Source organism: Sus scrofa, chromosome 15, assembly GCF_000003025.6.
Source record: "Sus scrofa isolate TJ Tabasco breed Duroc chromosome 15, Sscrofa11.1, whole genome shotgun sequence".
In the NCBI taxonomy this organism is placed as follows: Eukaryota; Metazoa; Chordata; class Mammalia; order Artiodactyla; family Suidae; genus Sus; species Sus scrofa.
The window spans coordinates 9,759,035-9,777,405 of NC_010457.5; the positions used below are offsets into that span (position 1 = coordinate 9,759,035).

Here is an 18,371-nt window from a genome sequence, read left to right on the forward strand (position 1 = left end):
AAAATTATGTAATTATAATCAAGGGACAGTGGGCTGCTATAACCATGGGAACTCCACTTGAGGAACGTCAGAGCCCACTGCAAACACCATCAGATCCACATGGAAACCAGGATTTTGAAGTAAAGGAACCCTTACACCAAAAGATGAGGTGATTTTTTCAGGGCACATAGGAAATCTGTGGCAAGATGGAAACCAGTTACATATATCTAAAGAACTACTTTGGCCATTCTGACAAACCTGGGGATCCCCACAGGATAATATGCTTAAGGATGTTTAATAAATATCACTCACAAATAAATAGACTCTGTTTCTTATAATGTAGAGATGATAACATTTTATAAATCAGAAGTCTCTGCTAAATATCAGTTGCCAATTATTGTTTTAATCTATTCCACAACCAGGGTCCTCAGTGATTTAATAAACAGCATAAGTAAAGCAAACAAGGTATCAATAATGAATTAACAAGGAGAGAAAAAATTCTTTGCTAAATATGGTCTGTTTTTATTTTGGTTAATTCATGTTACATTTAAATAACTGTCTTCCTTCATAACATTAGAATTTGGCAGAATTAACATTTTCTATCAGGCCCTTATTTTGTGTAGTTAAATTTCAGAGGCAGGGTAATTTGATTTCCAGAGTGGGATATTGATTTTATACCCTTAAGCTCGTTTTAGATATAGGGATAATTGATCAGTGACATTTAACTAGTTTACTCTAGGGCAGATGATCTGGAAAAGCAATCAATACAAAAGGAATGAAAACTAATAGTAATTTCTGTGGTTAGGCCAATTGTAGAACATGAATATTTTGATCAACTACGAAATCATTGCTTTGCATTTTTTTCTGTTTATTGATTGGAAGAGTGATACCTTGCCTGAAAATAATGGTAGTGCTAATCACATATTAACAGTGAAATAATCATACACATAAAATAAAGAATCCAATTCAGAAAACAGAAAAATGATAAGTATTATTTTTTTAAAGCCCTTTATAAAATTAAGAAAAATGTTATGTAAACCATCCGCTGGATTTGTGGTGTTTTAAAAGAAAAAAAAAAAATCCCTGATGGCTGAATTTCTTCCCAAACCTTAGGCTTTACAGATACAAAAAGAAAAAAGCAAAAAAAGCAAAAGAAAAAAGAAAAAAAAGGAGCTTAAATCAGCCTCACACCCGGTTTTCGGTAAGGTTATTTAATTGTTGCTAATTGCAATATTCCTCAGCCAGAGACGGAAACTTTGTTAGAGATAATATAGTGGGGAGGAACAGGGAAAAAAGAAGAATTTGTAAAATTTGAACATAAAATTTGAAGCAGAAATTTCTCTCTACCTCACTGTGTTTAGAATGCGGAAATGTAACACAATATTAGGAGAAGCATACATCCTGAAACAAGATGCTATTAGGTATTTTTTAACTCCTCAATAACTACAGACATATCAATTAGGTAATCAAAAACAACAATTCTTTATTTGATCAGTGTTCACAAAGTCTATACTTCAGTCATCTGAATTTTGAGGATAATAAATATAGTCATAATCTAAATGCATTATCATCCATCTCAAATAGAATTTTTCACACTGCAGATAAGAGTAATGGTGAAAAATAACATTTATAAAAGCTAACAATGTATCTGACATTTTTCTAAGAGAGCGTGAACTCATTTAATCTCCTCCAGAACTAAAGAACTAATATTATATCCCAGTTTTACAGGTGAAGAAATAGAGACACAGAGGGATTAAATAGTTACCCAGGGTCACAGGTAATAAGTTGCAGAGGGGAGATTTGAACCACTATACCATTCTGTCGCAGCAGCTTTATTCATGCATCTTAAAAAAACATTGGAAGAGATAACTTGTGTTTTCATGAAGATCAGCTATAATTGAAGGACTGTTGCTATTTTTTAGGTTTGGCCAAAGTGGTTATTCAGGATAATTTCAGAGAAGTAGATACAGAAAACAACTCATTTTTCTAATCCACCCTTATTTACGTGTTTGTAATTTAAAAGATATTTTGGCCTTAAAGGGACTGGTGTACAACTCTATTTTAAATTATCTATAACTCTTACTAGGTAAAGTGAACATATCAGTTTTTCTATTTCCATTAATAGTTCAGTCCCTAATATTAGAATATATGTTAGAAATAAATAGATTTATTAATATATCAAATTTCTGAAAAACGCTTAATAGGGATAGTTATAAACTTGAGAAAAATGAGGTAAATCTAAAGAAAAAAAAATTACCCACCCAGACTGTTAACTATTTTTACCTCTGATAGATGGAGACTCTTAAAACACATACTTTAGAGTAAATGGCAAAAAACAGATGACCACATTTGTAGTGAACATTCCTATATGATTAGATGGCTATTTCTTATTTACATTGAGTATAAAGGTAAGGAAACCAAAATTTACTTAAACAATTATTGTGGTAAAATATACATAACAATATTTATGGTTTAAACTACTTTTAAATTTTCAATAATATCAAGTATACTCACATTTTGTATTCATCACTATCCATATCCAGATATTTGCCATTAACAGCTGCTTTCAAAGATGAAATAATGTACTAAGAATTTAAGGCCTTAGATAGTTAGCTCAAATTGTATAGATAAGCATTTATTTTCATTTGATTAAAGAAGAAGAAATCCATCTTACTTATTCTATGTAATCTCCATTGTTTCCTAATAGTCCCACTATGTGGTCATTTTTCCTTTACAAAAAATGAAATATCTACTTATGAGTTTTTCTTTTCCATTTTCATAATTGTGAAATGCTTCAGAAACTTCATATCAAAGCTATACTCATGTTTATTCAGAAGAAGCAATTTTAATTTGTTAGAATTGCAAATCATTTGGTGGATTCATTGAGATGAAACATTTTCTGTATACAGGAAATTATCATTTTTACTATAGTCATAAAGTAATACAAATGAAAGATGCTTAAAATATTATGATTTTTAAAACACATGTTCTCTATTTTAGCAAATCCCAAGCTCTAGTTTAGTTGCTTTTACTTGAACAGTTAAAAAAATACTGGCAGTTTGTAATGAATTGAATGAAAATGACAACATGTTATATAGGTAAATATGTCAACCTATGAGAACCTAAAATTCTCATTGAATTTTTACCTATCTGATCTAACTCACCTTAAGAAAATAAATAAAGGATATTACTAGGGGAAAATTTTGCATTTTATTTTATCTTTCTCATGACTAACTTTATCGCTGACTTGAATATTTTTTAAAAATGATACACAAACAAAAAAAGGTAAATGATCTATTTCCACCTTTGAAAAGAATTTGACGTTTTTATTAGAGTTTTTGGAAATTGTTTATAAAGTAATTTGAGGCAAAGTCTTAAAATCACATGACTGCTGCTAAACCAGAATACAAAATAGTGATTTTTTTTTTGATAGTTATATTCTGGCATAAAATGCAAAGTTTTTCATCTCTGGAGTGAAAATGGGTTATTTGCCAATATTTATATTGTCAAAATTCAAATTATTAACCTAATTTTCTTCCTGTCTAAACATTGAAAGCTTGTTCAAAGTCATTCAGTCATATGCCATCTTGGTATTTTTAACTAAATAATGAGCATTGTATTCTTCCATCATGACCTTCAACCTCCTTCCAGGCATTGTCAATTTCATTGCCTCAGATATGAATTCCATGCCTCAGAGTAGATTTATATATTTTTCTGGTTCCTTATTAATATATTGGTCAAAACTAAAATACTCATTCACATTTAAATTAATCATTTGTATTAATAGTAAATTCAGTTTTTCAAATATTTTCCCAAAAAGAACTGGGCACCAATCATCAGAAAAACATCGATTTGTGTCCAGGAAAAATTGCCTAACAGTCTTTAGTAAGTTTTTGGACCTATGTAGTAAAGCCAGTGATTTTAGACCTCCACTTCAGATAAATGTGAAGATGCTTTAAAAATCACATTCTGTTAAGACTGTGTATTGAGCCCTACATTTTTATTGATAAAAAAACCTTGATATAAGCACTAAAATACAATATCACCATAGCGAAATTCCCCAAATAGACAAAATATGAATGAGCATTCAGCCTTCTAAAAAGACTGAACAGTGACATGGTGACTCAGGAAATATAGAATTAAAAGGCCATTATGCTATAGTAATGGCTGTTCATGTTTTCTTTCTTGAATATCCTCTCTTCACATATTTATTTTGAACCAGCAATGCAATAGTTATTCACTAGCATGGTATAATTAACCTTCTTTCTTGAGCTGGTCTCTTCAAAAAATCTTGCTCTTGCAAAACTCTTACCATATTTTCCGGTACTCTCAAATTATACTCCCCCACCCCCAACATTTCTTCTAAGCCATTGTAGGTCTAGATAACTCCAAAGTAAAAATTCCATACTCATTTTGGATGTTACTCTGTCAGCAACCCTTTCTTTTTCCTCATCCTGTGCACCACTCCAGCAAGCTAGGCTAAATGGGCATGCATCTTTTTGTGGTCATTGTCACAATCTGTATGTTTAGTAGTTGTCACCCAGCACCCCCTGCACCTCCTTCCTCATATCTGACAGTAGATGCTAAGAAGCATGTTTTGCACTTTACAGTTTTCACTTTTTAAGTAAACTATTTTTTAAGAAAAAAGGCCCTTGAGAGAATAATTTATATTATTAATCCATTTATTGTGGTAACCATTGCTACCATATGACAGTCAGGTACTAATTCAGATGGTAGGTAGCGCCACCTAGAGTATGTTGTTTTATGATAGACTAAGTCTGCGCCTGGGGCTCAACAGGAAAGAATGTTACAATCAGTTGTGATGTCTTCCATGGAAATGAAAGAGAGGAGAGGAAGCGTGTTATTCCTTCCGTGCTGTAACAGACAGATTAGAGTAAGTACTAGGGTTAAAAAGAGAAGTGATAATGGGAGGACATGGCTATCAGAGCACGAAAATCTGTAGAGCATAAAAGTAAAACCCAGTGGAGGACTCTGGGCAACCAAGAAATAACATGAGGAATGTGCCTGTGGGATGGGTGGGGGTGTGTGTGTGTGTGTGTGTGTGTGTGTGTGTGTGTGAGTGAGAGAGAGAGAGAGAGAGGAAAGGGGAAATTGAAAAGTCATATCTACAAGAAAACTGAATTTTTTCCCACTTTTGCCTGGGGTCATATTTCTTTCAAACCCTGTCTGTTGTTTGGGTTCTTCATACCTCAAATACTATCTCCATCAAAAATGTCTCCATAGCTGTCCTATGACTTACAAAATTTTCTCTATCACATTGCTGCAGAAACTCATTTTTTTTTCCATTCCCCATTCTACACCACTTAGTGTTTTCATTTTTTTCCCTCTCACACCAGCTACTTTTATTCTTATACGTGAATGAAATTAGTCATAACAGCAGCTCTCTGAGCATATAATCATGCTGAAATGTGGCAGAAATGCAAATGAAATGTAAAGCTTGTTTAGCATAAAAGAAAATGGATGCCCCTTTCCAAATAGTGTAATGTTCTAAATATAAACCTTATTGTTCATAAATCTTCTACGATGAAGTTTTGAAGTTATGCTGTTTCATCCATAGAGTTGACTTTATTTTCAGGCCAACAGGATTCTGTTATGTGAATAACCATGGTGAGAGCGTGAGGGACAGTGCAAGTTCTAATGATTATTCAAGCAATTTAATGCAACTTTGGGGTTAAAGTACAAGTATTTGTCCCCTTGGATTACAAATACATAATACTTGAATATTTCCTATTGCATACTTTCTATAAGATCATAAAAACAGAGTTGTTAAAAATAGATGAAAATTTAGCAATGATTTCAGTGTTCAAATATAATTAAGAATGTAAACATTTCAAGTGGCCAATGCTGTTTGCACTGATAAGAGTTCATGTTACCTGTCTATTGCCTTCTTCCTCAAAGGAAACAAAAACAAAGGCAAATTTTTGTCTCTAATGCTTCGCTTTTATCATGAAGTAAACAGGCTCTGTATTATGTACATTTTGTGGTTCCATATAGATTATATAGATCTATATAATAAATATTTTAAACTCTTGCTTTTTTGACATCTAAAAAAGTGATATTCTGTGGGGTCTTCCTCTAAACTATATCCCTTAAGGATTTGGACCATGGCTTTAGATTTCAGTCAGCCATTAGCCCAGTAAAGCCTTAAAAATTAACCTCTCCACTTACAAACATAAGGAGAATCATACTGATTGAAAAGTATATATACAACCTGTGGTACAAGCATAGCTGTGGAGGAGTTCTTTATTAATCAGAAAAAGGCTAGCTACTATTACGAAATTCTAATATTTAGGAGTATAATACAAAACAAATTTACTTGGCCTGGTAACATTCTAACATAAGTATTTTGGGTTATTGGAGCTCTGAGAGGACTTTGCTCCATGCAGTCATTCAGGGACCCAGGAGAATGGAAATTCTGCTTTTTCCAAAGTAGGACTTCCATGATCTCCCTGGAGGAGGGGGAGGCATCAAACAAAGATACAGAGGAAAGGGGAAAAGAGGGTGAAGGCACACCTGCTTCTTAATCACCTTGATCCAGAAGAGACAGACAGAAGAGGCTTTTGTTCCTATTCTCTTCCTGAGAATTACTCACCTAGATACAAAGGAAACTTGAAATACAGTCTGTGGTTGAGCACTCATTTGCCAGCATTAATTCTTATCATGAAGAGAGAGTAAAATTTTTGATAGACAATTTTTGTCATAGTCATTTATTTGAATAAATATGTGCTTTTTATGATGTCTGCTTATATTATCTAGTTGGGTAACTAGTATCACCAGTCTATTAGTCTTTCAAATATATACTGAATTCCAAACAAGTGAACTATAAAAATAAACATAGTGATAGCTACGTAGTTTAGTATAGTTGTCTCTAGCTAGACAAGCCCATTTCAATTAAAATTAAGTAAAATTAACAAGTCCTCAGTCATACTAAAGATATTTTGGTTTTCTATAGCCACATGTAGCAAATCACTAATTTATCTATTGATCACAGAACATTTGAATCAGCCAGAAAGTTCTATCTGGTAGTGTTGGTCTATAGGTTTGTCTTTCTTATGCTCTCATCAGGTTTGTTGTTCTTAATTCTGGAACCCATAATCTCTTTTTCTTCCTAATAATTTATTCTCAGAATAATTGCTTCATTTTCTGTACTTAATGTCAGAAGCAAGCTTTCAACAAGGCAGTTGAGATGAGGAGGTGAGGGGCATAATTACAGTTCATTGTGAAATTATATGAAAGATGGTGCGGATAATTTGTATATATATTTTTTTATTTTATTTTTTGGTCATGCCTATGGCATGCAGAAGTTCCTGGGCCAGGGATCAAGCCTATGCCACAGCAATGACAGCATTGAATCTTTAACCATTAGGCCATCAGGGAACAAAAAATACAACAAATACAAATGTATTTGTTTTAATTTCTATATTGATGACAATTGGTGATTTTCTTACACTGTTTTAGAAAAATAGGACTGTAAGGACTTTAAACTCACATTATTGTACAAAACTTTCCAAGACTTTGTATAGTAACACTGGGTAGCTACACAATAAGCTTTCCCACTAAAAAGTGAATATTCTCCATGCTCTTCCCTTTTGTTCTAGTTGCTGCATGCCAGGGACACTTTTACTAGTTTATTGCCTGTTTGCTAGGAAATAAGTATCATTCCTGATCACTCAAGGACACTTTCTAGTAACTCAGCAATATGAAACCCAGCCTCTGTCTCAGATTCTATAAATGGTGATGCTCCCATTTGTCTCATTTATAGTAGAGAGGGGATATTTTTAGATGTTCAGTGATTTGGACTATTGTTTCAGCTATGCAAGGTGACCTCAAATATAAAGAGGTTTTATCTGTTATTCCTTTTTTGAAAATATGTTAATGAGGTCACATGGAAGAACACAAATGACAAAATAAAACCCAATTATAAGAACTGGAAAATCATGTCAAAATTAATATTCTTCTGGGAGTTCCTTTCATGGCTCAGCAGCTGAGGAACCCAACTGGGATCCATGAGGATGCGGGTTCGATCCCTGGCCTCACTTGGTGGATTGGGGATCTGGTGTTGCCCTGAGCTGTGGTATAGGTTGCAGACACAGCTCCATCCCACATCGTTGCGGCTGGGCCTAGGCCAGTGGCTGTAGCTCCAATTCAACCCCTAGCCTGGGAACTTCCATATGCCACAGGTGCAGCCCTAGCAAGCAAAAAATGAAAGAAAAAAAAATTAATATTCTTCTGATAATGGGCATGATGATCACTGTCATTTTTTAAGCTTGGATTTGCATGGCTCATACTTCAGGTGTAATTTTTTTTTTCTTTTGATGCAATTTGGTGAGCCATTCTGAGGTAGTTTTTTTTTTTTTTTTTACTTTAACATCTGTATTTTACCAATAACTTCACCCAAGCAAGTGAGAATGATTCTTATGGAATATTCTCATCTTTATCACTCAAATATAAATGAGTGTTGTATTTCTCAACATGTAATTTAAAGGGAACCATTGATTAATTTGAGAGGAAATACTCAAGAGAACTGAAAAGGATATTGAATATGAAGACAAATAGAAGCAAACAAGGGTTCTTATCCTGGCTCAGAGAAATCTGAAAAGGGGCATTATAAGTTTTCAACATTTTGTATGTCTATCAAGAAAATGGGATTCTCCTATCTTTGTAATTTCTAACACCTAAAATGTGACAAATGGAGTTCCCTGGTGGTCTAGCAGTTAAGGATCCAGCATTGTCACTGCTGTGGCTCAAGTCCTGTTGTGGCTCAAGTGCAGTCCCTGGCCTGTGAACTTCTGCATGCCACAGGCACAGGCAAAAATAAGTAAATAAATAAAATGTGACAAATGGGTGGAAATTACTTGTATATAGATTTTGCATTAATGTAATATAATGTTTCCAAATCTCTGTTTTTGTTCAGGCAGAGATTACATTTCAATCTATTAGGAAATTTTGAAGAATTTATTTCTTGGTTTTCTTTTACAAATTTCTAACTCTATGCTTTCTTCTAACTGAGGGATACTATGATTAATCAATAACTGTGCGCTAACAGACAATTTTGGGCAATATTTAAAGAGAAATAAATGCCTAGGTGGAATCAACTACGGATATTTAATTTTATCCATTGAGGTAAAATCTATTCTTATTACTTCATAATTAGTAACCTAAAAAATAACTACTTCACAGATATAATTGATTTTAACTTTGTGACTCTCTTAGACCTTAAACCATCTTTTTTAAGAATCAAAAAGTTCATCCCATTGGTTTGCCTGTTTTCTGTTCCTTTAATCTTCATTCAGTTTACAAAATTGGCCTTTTATGACTTACCAGAAAAAAATCACTTTCTTTTGGTTTTTGTATTCCCTGTTCTTTCCCAGTTTCCTCTAATGTTAGAAGAAAAGTAGGCACACAAAATCATACATATGCATATGTATCCCCTACTGCCACACCACAAAATCAAAAAATACAAATATAAAATAATAGCAACAAAAAGCAATGTATAATTCTGAAACAAATTAGCTAGCATTAATGAAAAATGGTGGTGATCCTTTATCAGACACAGGATAGTTTTACAACCGTTCTACACATTTGTAGTCCACACAACTTCATCTCATTGGTATTTTGAAATGTATGTTATATCAGTTGCCTTTGTCAATGGTTCTGAAGGCCTCTATCACCTCTATGATTAACCTACCAGGTATTTTCATACTTTTCAATAAAATTTTCATTTAAAAGCACATTAGAAGATTTTTAAATTATCTATAAAGTGATTCCTCCCAATTTAATCTTTTTTATTTGGTGAACTGTATTTTTTTAGACGCATTGTTAAATGGAATTCAAATTACTTATCCTATCCGCACCTCCTTGTTTGAGACTTTGAGGAAAATAATGTGAATTTCCCAAGAATTATGTAGAGAAATTGCCCCCAAATGCTATTGTAATGCAAATGAAATTCACAAATTGCTTAGTTTTCCTTGTGCATTCCAACATAATTTACTGAAAATTGATGAGGAAAATCACATTGGATTTTTTTAGTAATTGGCAGTGATCCCTGATGACCCAATTAGGCATAGAAGTTGTGTTTTTCAGAAATATAATTTTAGAAAAGAGATAAGGAGATAAGTTTGTTTAGTACTATTCACATCACAACTGTAAAACTTATATTAATACTGAAAAGAAATAGCTGAGATGATAATAAAGTAACAGCATAGTAATACACTAATACTCGTTTTAAAATATAATTTTAAATATCTCTAAAAAGTTTTTCAAGTGATATTTTCTGTAGACAGTATATGCTGCAATTTTACAAATATTACAATATGGAAAATACATAGCATATATGTAATTCTCTTACACAATATAGTTTATGATTGATGTGGCAATAAAAATATTGGAAATAATGAATATTTTAAAATTAGACTTTAGGAACCACATACAATAGAAACAGTGCATCCTGGTATGATGCTAAGGTTGAAAAAATACTATTCTTTACTTCACATAAAATATTGTTTGATTTGACAGTTGATAGTAATTTGATATTCTTTGTTCTTGTACACTTATAGTTATTCTTTGAGACCTATTTGTGTTAAACTCAAAATGATATTTGATATTGATTGTTTAAGAAACATCCAGAATAGTCAACAACACAATATCAGAAGATGTTTAGAATAGCAATAATTTAAAAAAAATATTTAAAATGAAGGAGCCACTTTCAATATAATGGTTTAGCAATATAGATTATAGAGTTTGAAACACATAAATGAATATCATAACCTATTAAATAATTTTATGATAGGAATGCGATTTTAAATTTTCAAATGATGTTAATTCTGCTCTGAGAGGTTAAAAATAAATTCTTAAAGTTAATTTTTAAATATGCTAAATTAAGTATAGTAAGGAAATAATAAAAATGCTGAAACTTGGTGTAACTTTTTACTACCGAGCTGCTAGGTGGTCCCATCTAAGCATTATGCAAGATTAAAATAATTAATTCAGAATATTTCAACATTCAAAAATGTTTTAAAAAGTGATGTCTTTGGGGATTTCATTTGTAATGCACAGCTTGCCTTCTTTAAATTGTCTCTCCTCATTTTAGCTCCCATTCTCTATTTTCAGAACATAACACTCATTGCAATATCTTTATGTTCTTATTTTATGAAATCCCTAAAATATTTTTGCTAACTTTGTCCCCATTGGTTCTTGAGTTTTACCTCCTGTTCTTTCACATACATGTCCTTCCCACTATTAACCAGCTCCCCTTCCTAATGCAAATTAATCCAACCTGTCTGGACGGCTCTCAGTTCTTTCACTCATTCCTATGATTTGTACAATGAAGTCCTGGACACAGAATACCTAAAGCTTTGTCTGGTCTGGTCAGAACACAGAAAGTTGTGGTGAAAATATACATATCGTTATTTTATGTAACATAAATACAGCATACACCCTTTGTGTTGGAGGGAGTTGTTGGTTCTGCTAAGTTTATTTTCACTGTCCTGACCAGATTCTTGGGCTTATGCACTCCACTAGTGCAGAGAGCTCTTTGCAGGTGACTTATTTATTGCTGACCTAGAAGTTTCCTTGGTTTGCACAAGTGTGTGATTTGAATAATGAATAAATGAATAGAAAGGTATTGATAAAACTAATACCTACTCCCGATAAAACAGGAAATGAAAAACTGCAATGAATTCATTAATTTAGCATTTTCCAAACTTTTGGACTTATTTTCATGATACCTATTCACACTTCACAAAATTTTAATATATATTTTTGCATTTAATTTTTCACCAGCTTTTGTTCAAGTTGTCTTAGGTGATAAGGTTGTCAATCAAAAATTATCCCTACATAAAGCTTAATAGTTTTCATTTATCTGAACCAAAGCAGATGCAAGAGAAATAAGAACAATTGAGCAAAAGAATTGTTAAGTAATATTTTATTTCTAACTTAATAAATGAGACATTTTAGAGCCTAAAAATAATAGGAGTAAATTAAAATTTGTAAAATAGGCTTTAACTTTTTTAGACCACTATGTTAATTTTTAGCATTCCTCAAACGTTAATGTAGTAAATATTTCAGCTTTAAAAAGCCTTGCATAAATATAACAGAATAATGAGTGGATTTTACATGGAATATTGACTGCATTATATCCTGACTCAAGGAAAAGAGAATAAAAATACTTCAAAAACTTGACTTGTGAAAACTTTACAGGTTTCCTAGACTAAGGTCTTAACAGTTGAATGCCTCAGAGATTGTCTAATGCCTTCAGGAGGCCAAAGAGATCTGGCTCTATTTCGTCATTGCTGAAGATACTCAGAATAATCTCAGCTCACCACAGTTTAAAGCCTGGTCGCTCTCAGGACTCAGAGTCAACTGGTATAGATGCAGAGAAAAAGACAAAATAGCCACCTACTCCAAAGCTTTGAAAGTGGGTCAATGAACTGTGTTAATGCGGTACAGCTGCAGCATCCCTAAGACACTAAAAGGAGAGAAAGGAATAAAAAGAATTAGAGCATGCTACCCTATGGTCTCTCTTCCTTTAGTACATTTATATGGTCTGTTCTGTTGCTTTGCCTGAATTGAGATCTGCTGAAAATTGAGACCAGACGCAGAGTCTTAAAAGATAATGATTGTCTTCCTCTTTTTATGGAGAAGGCAAGGGTTACTTTACTAACCAGCAGGCAAAGAAACCTTAGAACTTTAGCTAAATCCGTGAAGACAAAAAATATGAATGGACATACACTTAAACACAACTGTTTCCTTTAGAAAGAAAATGAAATTTTACTACATGTAAATTTTCCTAGAACAAGAGGCCATTTTGGTCAGGAACTTCACAGTAAGTGACCAGGATCGGATATAGCTGTTTGTCTATTAGTCAAATTCAATCAGTAATCAAAAAAATATGACCAGCTATATGCCAAATGTTTCTAATTTAATTCTTATAGGTGAAGTTAATACCTGTGTAGGTATAGAGCACATGATGCAATGTCACAAGACATTAGCTTGAATCACATTATAATGAGATGTGATGAAATATGATACATCACATCAAAATAAAATGAAAAAAGCTTTGGATATATCTGCAACATAACATTCAATACTAAGTATGTATAAGGGGGGAAACAAATTATGGGCAGTCTGAGTAAACTGAATGCAAATAATTTGAATTTATTTACCGATCAAATCTTCACTCTAGTAACACTCAGCAGAACTGCTGTCATTAATAGTCAGGGCTTAATATTGCTGCCATTTCAAATTGCATTGGTTGTAAAATTGCAAAACTAGTTGTTAGGCTAGATGTCATTCTTTTTCCTTTGAAAATGATTGATATTGGTTCAGGTTTATTTATCCACAGAACCACCAAATAATGCAGGAGGCTAGTTTTTCAAGTAGAATATTTTAAAATTTTATCCTTCCTGTATTTTTCCACATAAAGTGTGTTTATATTTAAATACGTTATCTTAATAATGTGCTGACATTCATTTTCTGGCCCCAGCCTACTGTCTCCCGCTTGCTTCAAGCACATGTTCTCAGCAACCAGAGGCTGTTGTGTTTAACTTAGAATAGGCTTTCTGAAAACTCAAAAAGTTAGAGGCCTATTATGCATTACTATCTTTGCAATTATTCACTAGAAACATTAAATCCTCATGAATCAAATTCTTAGACCTTTGATCTCTGACACTAGTTGAGAATAATATGAGGCACAGAGAGAGGAATTAACAGGTGGTATTCACTATCTTTTTGTCATTCCCACTCCAGCCTGACATAGAATTTGGGATATCAACTGATGGAGGGGCTCAGAGCTGCAACAGGACAGCCAAGAAAGAAGCTTAGTACTTAGCCTATTCTGGGTATATAGTGTTTCAGTCAGCCCTTTCCAATTTCATAAGAAAGTTTTTGAATATAATGTTCCACAGATTTTGTTCAATGATATGTGTTGAGAGTCTGTTTGTATCTTCTTCTAAGTAGTAACTTGAGTATAATTGATCCATGTTTCTCAATGAAAATTTACCTATCAAGGCGTAACTAGGACATTCTAGGGAAAGGGTGGAAAGTCAAATTAGATAATTTCTTCCCAGAATGCAAAACTTTATTATTAACTGGTTTCAACATGAAAATGAGTGGATACACATAGAAACATGGACAGTATCTTGCCCAGCAGGCAGGGTGGGGAAGGCAGGCAGGAGGAGGTCGGCCTAGGAGATTCCCCTCTCTGCCCCAGCAGAAGTGGGATCCCAGGGACAGAGCCAGGTTCCCTCCACTACCCCACCTAGGGAAGCTCAGGACTGCACTGGAGGGCTGGAGTCGGAGCAGCCTAGGGCAAGGTGGATAGAGGGGGCCAGGATGGGACCCATCTAAGCTGACATCATGGGGGGGCATCATGGGCTGAGGGTTCTGCAGATAGGACATTACCTATCAAGCAGAGATGGGCAGCAGGAAGCTACTCATCATCTGCTTAGTGTCCTTAGGGCTCTGGGAGTTGGCAAAGCTAATGAAGAAGCAGTAGACAGCAACCCAAGTGCACCACTGTGGCTTGAGCATGAGGCCACACACGCTTAAGATCATGGCAAGCAGTTTCATGTACTCCAGTGTTAGGTCATCCAATACTGGGTTACACTCGCTCGGCGGGGCCTTGTACCTCAGCACTTTGTTGGGCTCCGTGGGTCCAACATATTGTTCATGGACATAACCAGTCAGAAGTCGCACCTCTTCCGCTGTGGGAGTTGCAGCTTCTAGAACATATTTTTGAGAGATGATTGACAAAGTGTGTTTCAACTGATGTGAATACAGTTTTATAAAGGATAATTTGATATTCTTAAAATATTAGTAGAGTTATTTACATCCTTAGAACAAATGTATCATTGAGTGATTTATTAAGTATTAATGTAGTTCGTAATGTTTAAATAATTGAAGACTCTATGACAATATTTACTTAAAACTTTATAAAAGTATTATTATCTCCCTAATCTTGGATTTTATATTGTGTTGCACCAACATTCATTTAATACACAATTCAGCTATTTTGTAATTTTCTTATGGCATGAGTCTAACTCAGATAAGAACTCCTTGAAGTAGGCGTCAGTATCTGGATCGTTTTTGCATCCCCAGTGGCTATCTTAGCGCCTAGAATGTTGTAGAGTATTGATAGTCATAGGTTAAGTGTGAATAAATGCAAAACAAATGTAACTATGAGGAAAAGAATAATAAAATCTGCTTTACTTTTCCTTTTGATCCATGAGATACTATGTATTTTACATAGTTATATACACATGACATATACCTCTGGACAAAAGTCGTCCTACTTATTATTCTCAAAAATACTGCTACTGAATTCATGTCATTTTTAATTGTTAATCAATAAAAAGTAGCCAAACACCCAGTTTCTTGAGGCTAAAATTTCTTTATTTTTCATTTGGCATTGACATAGATTTTAATCGATAGGAAGTTACGAAAACACATTATATTACACTCATTTATAGATTTAAAAAGATACAAACTAAGCATGATATTAGGCTATTAACAAGTGTTCTTTTCATATGTAAATTCCAACCATATTTAGAAAAGAATTTGCTGTTTCTTTCAGGGATTTGTAAATCAATGAAGTCTATTAATAGATCCCTACCAAATAGATACAATATGAAGTTTAAAGAAGTATACATAATTTAAAAGATGAGAAATATCTTTAGCATAATGATACATCTGCAATTTGTGAATTGTAAAAATAGTCATTTAAATATTTCTTTGATTAAAAATTCAATTAAACTGGTGTTTCTGTCATGGCACAGCAGAAACAAATCCAACTAGGAACCATGAAATTGTGGGTTCAATCCCTGGCCTCACTTAGTGAGTTAAGAATCCGGTATTGCTGTGAGCTGTAGTGTAGGTCACAGATGCGGTTCAGATCTGGCATTGCTATGGCTATGGTGTAGGCTGGCACCTGTAGCTCTGATTTATACCCCTAGCCTGGAAACCTCCAAATGGCATGGGTGTGGCCCTAAAAAAGAAAAAAAAAATCGATTAAATTTATTAGCCTATGAGGATTTATCTACCTGAAGGTAGAAAAAAATTGTTGGAGTTCCCATCATGGCACAGTGGTTAACAAATCCGACTAGAAACCATGAGGTTGCAGGTTCGATCCCTGGCCTTGCTCAGTGGGTTAAGGATCGGGCGTTGCCATGAGCTGTGGTGCAGGTCGAGTGGTGGCTCAGATCCTGCATTGCTGTGGCTCTGGCATTGGCCAGCAGCTACAGCTCCGATTGGACCCCTAGCCTGGGAACCTCCATATGCTGTGGGAGCGGCCCTAGAAAAGGGAAAAAGACAAAAAAAAAAAAAAAAAAAGCAAGAAAAAATCGATTATTAAAATTATAAAGGGAATATCTTTTTATCAGAGCTAAATATTGATACTTTAGTGGATTCAAGTTGGATTCAAACACTAAATTTCTTATAAATTATAATATTAAACAGAAACAAAACAGGATACAATTTTCTGTTGAAACATGAAATTTTTAAAAAGATGAATCTGGAAACTTTTTGCTTCAAGGTAAGTAAGCTCAGAACAAACATTTTAAAAGCCCAGCTTTTGTCTCATAGGCTAAATATTTCACAGGTGTGATTAATTGCAGGCACAATTTTCTGCACCTGCATTCACCTGCGTGTGGATTTAATTAGTCATCAGCGCCTAACTTTGAAAATACAGAATTTGAAAATAACACCTGGAAATTTCTGCTTCATTTGACATAGAATTGAAAGAAAGTGTCCTTAGCAAATACTTAGAAATTTCTGTAGTAGATGTTACATTTTTTAAAAGGAGTGAGGAGAGTAAATAGTATAAATAATCAGTTTTTAAACTATTTCTGCTAATTTGAAAAGAATTACTTAGTAGATGATATGTCTATGTAATAATAAAACAATTACATAAAACTTTACTTGGTCCAAACATTTAGTTCCTTAATCTGAATCAGTGAACACATACTTTAAAAAAAATCTTTAAAAATCGAACTCATAAAACATTCATTTGTGGTAAAATCTTGATGATTATCATATGCATTCTAAATAAAACTACTGTACACTGTCACTATTCAAGAATAGTTTGTATTGGGAGACTGATTCACATTCATTTGTTTAGATAATTGCAATCATCACGCTATACATACTAAATGAGTAAGTCTAGGCATGAAAACACGAGAATATTTCCACCAGCTTAATTTTCTCATTTTAATAAATCTGAATCAATTATGATGATGGTGTGAATGAAAAGGAAAAGTGAAGGGATTATTTAAATTTTAAAGAAGGAAGGACAGCAATAGGGATAGATGAGTATAAGGGGTGAAGAGTGGCTCCTATAATTTCTAGCCAGAAAAATGAATGGCACTGACAGATTGTTAGTTCCAAAAGTAGAACTGTGCAGGGTTCAGTAAATATATGAAATAATTTTGAGAGGGAAGGAGGAAAGAGAGGCTAGAGGAAGAAAAGGGAAAAATGTAAAAATTTATATTAAAGATAATAACTATGGCTATGTGTTATAACATTTTTACTGATGCTAAGTCCAAACAACATCTTTTACTGATGCCTTTTGGGCTCTCTGTAATATAAATCATCATACCAATTCATTCACTTATTAATTTTTAATGTTACCATCGGCAAAAACCCTCTGGGTGCCTGTACATAATTACCAAAATAGAATACGATCATAAAATGAATAGAAGCTAAATTCAAAATTAAATAAAAGCGGGTCACCTCCACATTAGGAAAGGCCCTGATGTTGAACAAGCTAAGTCATTATCAAACTAGGAACAGATGGCCTAAAACAAAGGGTATATGAAGACAAGGATGTCCTCAGGACAAGGTGTCTTTTATGGAGGCGAAAGGGAGCTTCCGTAATATAAGAAACTTTTTTATCTGTGTAACCTTAAGGGAATACTATTTTCAAGGATATTTTATTCATTTTGAATTCACCAGTGAGCATATCCTTCTCAATTACCCCAAGAATACATGTGTGAAATATCAGTTAAGAGCCACAAAGTTGATATTTGAGATGTTTTACCATATCTCAGTTTATTGGACAGCTGTGCAGTCTCCCTGCTCAAAGGGATTTTGGGACTTTAAAATTTCTGAATTGTCAGTTGCAAGCTAAGGCCTTTCTCCTCTGATATTTACAATGCATTGTCTGCCCAGATACTGGGTTCAGTCATTCAGATAAATAAGTCATAGAGAAGGTTTTTTTTTTTAATTATTTTAAAATTTGTTTAAAAAGAATCTGAGAGAGAATGGATATGTGTATATGATGACTGGGTCGCTTTGTTGTACAGCAGAAATTATCACAGCCTTGTAAATTAACTATACTTCAATAAAACTAAAAAAAATTGTTTTATTTTTCAATAATT

The 18,371-nt window shown here is 33.5% G+C and overlaps 1 protein-coding gene and 1 pseudogene across 1 annotated transcript in view; one reads left to right on the top strand and one right to left on the bottom strand.

Moving 5' to 3' along the window:
- LOC110256980 overlaps positions 1-15,274 on the bottom strand; it is a 33,262-nt pseudogene extending 17,988 nt beyond the window's left edge.
- The window catches only part of LRP1B (LDL receptor related protein 1B), a 1,887,165-nt gene that overhangs the window by 146,230 nt on the left and 1,722,564 nt on the right, over positions 1-18,371 (top strand).